Source organism: Myotis daubentonii, chromosome 4 (genome assembly GCF_963259705.1).
Source record: "Myotis daubentonii chromosome 4, mMyoDau2.1, whole genome shotgun sequence".
NCBI classification, from domain to species: domain Eukaryota; kingdom Metazoa; phylum Chordata; class Mammalia; order Chiroptera; family Vespertilionidae; genus Myotis; species Myotis daubentonii.
The window spans coordinates 89444307-89453005 of record NC_081843.1 but is presented as its reverse complement, the minus strand read 5'-3'; the positions used below and the strand labels follow the sequence as shown (position 1 = coordinate 89453005).

Here is an 8699-nt window from a genome sequence, read left to right as displayed (position 1 = left end):
CTGTATGTCTTCTCATCTTCTTATAAGGACACCAATCAAATGGAATTCAGGCCCACACTAATGACTTCACTCTAACTGGATTATTATTTCTGCTATGATGCCATTTGCGAATATCGTCACATTCATAGGTACCAGGAATTAGCAAATCAACATATCTTTTTTTTGCAGAATTTTGTGGTTTTATTAACACACATACAATGTGTACACAATCCGTCTATTCATTTTCTTCACTGTACAGCCTGGCATTGGGATTGGTGACCCTGATGGCCAGCTGGACTGCTCTTTCCGCAATAGCTTTGCGGTTCTTTGAGGAGACCTTGTGAGCAATCTCAGCACAGTAAGATTTGTTGCACATCAGCAGCACTTCAAGCTCCTTGACATTATGGACCAGAAACTTCTGAAAGCCATGGGGCAGCATGTGTTTTGTTTTCTTGTTGCTCCCATAACCAATTTTGGGCATCAAGATCTGGTCCTTAAATCTTCTACGCACCCTATTGTCAATGCCTCTGGGTTTCCACCAGTTCCGCTTAATTTTGACAGATCAGTCTAACTGGTGCCGGATGAACTTCTTGGTCCTCTTTTTGATAATCTTGGGTTTCACCAGGGGTCTGAGGACAGCCATGGTGCTTAATAGGAGATGGCTGCCACCTCTTTAGGCAGTGCCGAGGAAGAGCAAATCAGCATAACTTTTGGGGCTACAAAATTTAACCCATAGAGGTGCTCATTGACTTTGGAAGCGAGCACAGCTGCTGCAGCATGACCTCACTGGTCATCTTCAGGTGACTATGTAAAACAGTGTCAAGGACAGTGCCCTCACCCCTTTCCCCAGCACCATCTACTCACATGCTCCCTGGCCTGCATTGCCACGTATAGTGAGGGGCATTGGGTCAGTTCAAGAAGGGACCCCCAAATTAGAAGATGTTTTAAATGAAGAAGAAATTTATGTTTCTGAGAATGTCAACTCAAATTGTGGTTTTGTGATTTGCTGTAACTTCTAGTACAAATAATAATTAGCTGAATCCTAAGGCATTTAAAATCTGTTATTCAGTCAAATTCTTCATCTTAATATAACACCCTATTTTCAATTATCCTGATAAGAGAAAATAATTGTTTTTACCGAAAAGAAAAAAAAAATCTAATAATTAGTAACTATTCCTAAAAGCTGTGGACTTTTAGAAATGTACTAGTTTGCTGATAAATATGAGATATAAACAGATGTATATTTGTAAAGATAATCAGACATTATTACTTACTATAAAACAATAGAGGCTTGGCCTGGTGCACGGATTCATGCACCAGTGGGGTCCTTCAGCCTGGCCTGCACCCTCTTGCAATCCGGGACCCCTTGGGGAATGCAGATAGCCAGTTTCGGCCCAATCCCCACATGCCCATTCCAGACAGGAGGGATCTCGATCCTGTGCTTTGAGCATCTGTCCCCTGGTGGTCAGTGTGCATCATAGTGACCGGTCATCTGATCATTTGGTCATTCAGTTGTTTGCTTAGGCTTTTATATATATAGATTTTAAACAATATTCACATCCAATATTAAAGGGATGGTAAATTACGTCAATATATCTTTAGAGGGGGTTTTATTCAGCCAGCAAATGGCACTCTCAAAGTATATTATTTTTGCATAGGGAAAAAGTCTCATGGTATAGTAATAACTGGTTAAACAGATTCAAAAGCACATATTCAGAAACTAGCTATCCCTATAAAAATACCCATGAGCATTTCTTTTGATGGTGTAATTACAGTTGATTTTGATTTTTTTCCCTCTATGTATTTTTTTTCTTATTCTCTAGGTACCTCATAAAGAAAATATATATTTTTTTACACTGAGAACAGAAATAGTCAGGACAACTTGGTGGGTGGCAGGGGACCTTCCCAGTTCCCAGGTATGGGGAGAAATCAATGAGTGATGTTAAGGGGCTTGGTGATGAAGGCAGTGGAGGCCATACTCTGATGCTATGTCCATAGCAGAGGTGTCCTGCCAAGTTATGCTCTAGATTTTAAGGGAGACTTGGAGGTAATTTTCCTGCTGGAAGATTTAGGCAGAAAACAAAAAACAAAAAACACAACTTTGGCAAGGCAGAAATAAAGGTTTTAACTATAACAATAAATTACAGAGAAGACTAAAGCACACAAAAAAATCTTAAGTGTCATGACTGTAATAAAAAAGAATAATTAACAATCAAAGAGGGAGCTTCCATCTTAGTCTCTGATGATGCAAAAAGGAACTGAAAGTATTGCTTAGCCAACTGTTAAATCAACTCAAATTGTTTTTAATTATAGGCCTCATCTCATGACAACTTTCTAAGTTTTTATTTCGAGTGCACCATAAAGAGAAGATAAAGATGCTTCTTTCCATCTGTTTTCATGCTATCAAACAACACACTGAATGGAAATTACCTTAAAAATTCCAATTGAGTATTCTTTTTTTTTTTAGCTCTGAAATCATCCATGAATTTCCAAGGAACATTTGAGTTAAATTTAAATAGAAACAGAACAGCCTCACGCTGGGAGTGAAGGAGAGAAGTGATATAAAACATCGATGTGGCAATAATCCTATTCGTGAGGCATTTTCAATTCTGCATCCTTAGTCTGACAACCACATGCCACAATATCTTTGTGATCATAGGATGGGGCAGAAGCATCAGGACTCATCCATTCATTCGGCACACATTCCCTCAGTCTCTGCTGGCTGCCAGACACAGCTCTACACGCTGGAGGTTTGTCAAGAACAAACAGACACAGGTCCCTGCCCTTATGAAGAGTAAGTTCAGGTCAAGTCCAATAAATCAGGTATAAGTCTATTAGTTTGACAGAATGCGTGACCACCTATTCCTTACACCCCCTGTTTAACTATGCCTAGCCTCCATGGTGCTTAGCACCCTGCAGTGTAAACAGGGGGTAACAGGGAGCCCAGAGCTATGGAATACAGTAAAACCAATTGGCCCAAAAAGTGAGAATAGAATAATGGATCACAATTAACTAAGCAGAAGCCAAAGGAAAAAACTTTGATGTTCACTCTCAGTGGCCAAAGATCATGGGAGCTACACATTTTTTTAAAAAATGAAGGGCTGAGAATATACACACAAAACAAACTAAGTTATAAAATGGGAGAAATGTCTCATCATAAAATGGAAATGACAGAATAGTCTGGAAATAATATTAATAGTATATGTTCAAATTAATGAAGAAACAAACAAATGAAGGGTTAAATAACATCCATAAAATTAATGAAAATGACAGGATTGAAAAATACATTTGGTATGAAAAAGAACCTATTAAAAATCCTAAAAATAAAAAAGACAAATTGTTTAAAAAAAAAAAAAACCTCAATGAAAAGATGAACTCTAGATTAGAAAAAACTGAAGAGAAAATTAGTTAATAGTAAAACAATTATAAAAACACATTGCAGGGGTTAAAAGGTTAATAAATGTTTTAAAGATTAAACAAAAGAAAGAGTGAAGGGACAATATTTTAAGTGATAACAGTCATGCTTTTATTCCCTGGCTCTTAGACACATGTCTAGTGCTGATAGGAATAAATAAAATAAGTCCACACTAGACATATTTTAATAAAATTATAAATAGAAAAGGTATTCAGAGATTTAACAAAATAAACTCATAATTGTCAATGTGAATAACCACATAGACAATAAGAATCTCTTCTGCAACAACATAAGCTGGAACGTCATACAAATATATGTCTGCAAAGGGCTGAAGGAAAATAATGGTGGACCCTGTTTTCAAACCCACTTGATCTATTGTTATAGTGTGAGAGCAAGATAAGGACACTTCCACACATGCAAAAAAGATAAGAATTTACCATGTAATTAATTAAGAAAATATTTTTAAAGGAAAAAAAAGTGTATGAAAGTTAATAGAAATAACAAAAATAATAAATTATGTTAATAATAAATTTAACTATTAATGCCCTAGTTGGTTTGGCTCATTGGATAGAGCGTCCTGCGGACTAAAGGGTCCCGGGTTCAATTCTGGCCAAGGGCACATTCCCAGGTTGCGGGTTTCAGCCCCAGTAGGGGGCTTGCAGGAAGCAGCCAATCAATGATTCTCTCTCATCACTGATGTTTCTATCTTTCTCTCCCTCTTTCCTCCTCTCTGAAGTCAATGAATTAAAAAAATTAAAAATTAACTATTAATAATAAATGTATTGTTTATGTTTTACTAAAAATGGGATGAAAAAAGTAGGAGCCACAACATACAAAATAAAAGAAGTGTATTTGGAACCATGTTAAACCATGCTATTTTGCTGCCTTGTTCTGAACAAGAGCAGAACAAGGAATAAGCTTACATAATTGACAAACTTATTTTGATATTAAAAATCCACAAAATAATTAGATGTTAGCTAGATGGATAAATAAATAGGCAGTGGATGAAAAGATGATTATAACTTGATAGGTGCATAATAGATATGAATGATACATATATTTATTTGTAGTAAAGCTTAAATAATTGATAACAAAAATGTCTGTAATGTTCTTGATTGGGAGGTAGGAAGATAAACTGGGCTGGAAAGAAAGCAAATAAATACAATCTACTCAACATATCATTTAAGTGTAATGCTACTTTAATTTTTTTTTAATCTGAAGAAAATAAGATGAAGTATCACTACTTGACTATTTTAGGTATTTGCTTTATTATTTGCACTGTGTTTTTTTCACAATGTTGAAATGAATGATTGAGGTACGTGGATAACCAAAGTACTTATTCATACTTGTTCAGTAATTATTAATTTATTTTTTATTACTTATTAATCCATTCAGTACCATGACTTTTCTGTGAGATGACTGCTGTAATCCCTATTTGCCAGATATGGAAACTGAATCACCAAGAGGTCAAACAATTCACCTAAGGCCACGCAGTTAAGAGAGAAGTCAGGATTTCAAACCTGGTTTCTGACCTAGTACTCTTTACTATTTCAGGGTTCCTCAACCTCAGCACTTTTGTCATTTGGGGCCAGAATGTTCTTTTTGGGGGGCGGCAGTTATGTACATTGTAGGATGTTAGCAGCACCCCTGGACTCTGCTCACTAGATGGCCAGTAACGAACATCCCATCCCGTCATAACAATCATAAATGTCTCCAGATGTTGCAAATGTCCCCTGAAAGGTGAAGGCAAAACTGGTCTTGGCAGAGACTGACTGCATTACAAAATGTTGTCCCAATAGTTATCATCTCAAGGAATCTACATGCATAGTAAATATAGCTGCACTGTACAGAATAGTATGAAAAAGAATGAAACTGTTTATTGTGACCTACAGATAAATACATGATGATTTGTTGGATTTCCTTCCAGTCATTTTTATGCATATAATGTACAAAATGGAATAACTGCATGGACATATTTTTTCACTAAATATTGCATAATGAATAATTTTCATACCAATTAAATATTTTTTGCAAACACAATAATCTTAATGATTCTTTTGCATCTGATCTTATGACTATTAACTTAATTAAAAATTTCATTAGTATTGAAATTTTGATTGTCTCCAATGTTTATTATTATGCACTACAGTGAATTAATAATATATTTATTCTTACATAGTTTATGTCTTTATTTCCTTAGGAAAAAATCTTAAGAAAAATATTTCTGGCTTAACAGATATTCTTACTTTTAAATTTATTTTTTGACAAATCAAATTCCTGGAATGTTATGCCTGATTAAAATCCCACCAGAAATGAAGCACATGCAAATTTTACTGAAACTATAACAATGTGGCCCAATACGTGGCCTGTTTTTAAATTATCCAGTGTAGTATACAACACAGGCAAGCTTATTTAGGGCTTAGAAGTATGGTTCCATGGTCATTTTAGATTTCACACACCCACAGTGAAGAATATTAAAGGGGCTCCTGTCACCCATGCCTCTTCTTCCAAGAAATGTTCACAACTCAATCTGAGCCCAACAGAAAGAAAGTAATACATTATCCAGTAAGGAGAAAAAAATAAGTTTGGAGAGAATAGAAATTATATACCATACATTAAATATGCTAACTGAAAACAGTAACAACAGGAAGACTAAGTTATGAACCAGCAAGGAACATCCTATAGATTTGAGTAAATCTGAAGTACTTTTGATTTCTATATTCACATGATTTATTGATATGATTAATTAAAGTGCAATATATGAGTGTATGTGAGTCTGTGAGTATAACAGTGCATGTGGGTATGTAGAAGTTTTGTATGGCTTGCTTGAGTCTTAATTAAAAAAAAAATACCCCAAAAAAAAAAAACCCAAAAAACTTGAGTCACACATAGTCATCTTAGAAAAGATCTTCATTAGCTCTGCCAAGAACCTTTATGGAAATAAATTGTAAATAGCCAGAAGTAGAAGAGGGTGAGTGGGATGGGTTGCTTCAGACTCTTGTCTGATAGAGAACAAGGGATGGGCACCGACAGTGGGCTCTCCACGGGGAAGGAGTGTGCAGTGGGATTCTGGCTTGATGCTCAGAGTGTGTGCTAACAGAGAAGGTCTGCTTCCTGTAGTGTGTGGCTTAAGGCTGGAATATCCTTTGACACACCCACCTTGATGTGACAGTCATGCCTTGGGAAGTCTGAACATCACCAGCTGAAGAGAACCATCCTTGTGACCAGAGCATAGAGTTCCTCAGGGATCAGTGCAGGTGACAGCCTTAAAGAAGCAAATTAGCACCATAGTAGACAAAGATCAGTCAGGTAACAATAAATGCAGAGGTGATTCCAAACTATAAGCTCTCTAGTCAACTCTTTCCACTCAGCATTATTTCTCTGCCTGTCTTTGAAATCAAAGGGCACAGTCCAATACCAGAGTTCTGAGGAAAGTTGTGGAGGGGTGGAGTTCTCAAAAAGAAGATGCTAAACTTTTTGATAGTTTGCAAGAGGGATTCTAGACTTGATGGGAGAAATTTACAGCTGTGTTTTTAGAAGGCAGAGGCATACATTTTCATTCTCAAGGGTGTGTATGTACAAATGGACATTGGCTAGATGAACTATTGCCATATGGTTAAGAAGCATAGAGAAAAGAGAAATGGAGTGATTCACTCAGATAAATTCCAACCATGGTCTCATTGTGAGATATGGATGAAGTTATCTACTGAGATAACATATCAACCTTGGTCTGAAACAATATTGCTGCACTGCCCTACTAGTACTGAAGGGGAGAAAGTTATAGACTTATTAAACTGTTGAGTCTTTACTTGATTAAGAACCTGCTGCAGAGCTTATTTTCTGCTTCTCTGCATTCACAGTCCATCAACTGCCATAGCCAATCACTGGAACGGATCTCGTGGTTCGTTGAGCCACAGTGATCTATGGTGCTCATGGCAGGAAAGTTGTTTCAGAGCTCACAGAAATCCCGAGGTGGAGAAGGAAGCCATTAGGATTGGACATGACCACACTTTCACACCTTAGGGTGCACTGTGAGACAATTCCATTGGTTGATCCTAGTTCTTCTTATGTACGGAGTTCATACAATCTCTCTCAGCAAGGCAGCCTTTGAAACCGTATAAACAACAGCTGTGGTCCACAGATTCTCCCATTTATTGTGTTAAACAGACCAAGTTTCTTCACCATTTATACAAAATGTATACAGATAAATTTATATAGATAAAATAAATTGACATAAATTTTAGGGCAAGTATATTTACTGTGGGTCTGCATTTCACACTGTCCCTTCTCCCAGAAGTACATCCCAGTGCTGAATGAGTGTGGCTCCTCTTTCCACATGGCAGAGTCCGCTGTACCTTCCTTTTAGGGACACCTTTTTTTTTTTTAGACATCTTTCAATATACCTTTTCAAAATGTACCGTTAGAACAAAATGTTTGGTTGTGTTAAATAAAGGGGGAGGATGGCTTTCCCATGCCCTCATTGTAGATATTTTCATTGTACCTTAATGCCCAGGATGGCTAGCCCATTGTAGCATCAATACCTTTCTCAAATGCTAAATTGACAGTGGCCAGTGGCTTTAGATTGACTTTTATGTAGGGCTCACCCTGTAGCTGTTCCTTGTTATGACCTTGTATGCAGTCTGAACGTTGTCTTCTTGTTTTGGTCTAAATGTCCAATAGTGCTATAAAGATACATTCATCTGTGTAGTTCTACTGGCTTATGAAAGAACTCACTATGAGGGACTGATTGATGGGTCAGAATATGTAGCCTTATTATGCCTATTTAAAGTTAAAAATAAATACATACATAAAATTTTGAAAGGAGAAAAATCAATTAAGTGAATTGTTTTGATCATTTAACATTTGACACAAAGTTATAAAAATATCTCTCCTAAATTGATATTGGAATTGTGTGTTTATTTGAGGTGTTTGATTCTATTACATGTACCAGTAGTTCTCAATCAAGGATGATTTTTTCCTCCCCAAGTAACATTTGGTGATGACTGGTGACATTTTTTATTATCATGATGGGGATGAGGAATTCTACTACCAGCATCTATCTAGCAGGTAGAATCTAGAGACGTTGCTAAACTTCTTACAATGCTTAAGACAGCTCCAGCAATAAAGAATTATTCAGCCCATAATATCAATGGCACCAAAGTTAAAATAATATATTTATTCATATACTAACAATGACAGCTACTTTGATATTTGACAGCAGTAAAAAACATATACAATTTGATTTTATCTTACATTATGACATGCTTTTCAGAATACTCAAACTGGTATAATTGTGAAAAAATAT

The 8699-nt window shown here is 36.3% G+C and overlaps 1 pseudogene; it reads right to left on the bottom strand.

Annotated features, from left to right (window-relative positions):
• Positions 1 to 214: 214 nt before the first annotated feature.
• Positions 215 to 643, bottom strand: LOC132232446 (large ribosomal subunit protein eL32-like; annotated as a pseudogene).
• Positions 644 to 8699: the final 8056 nt, after the last annotated feature.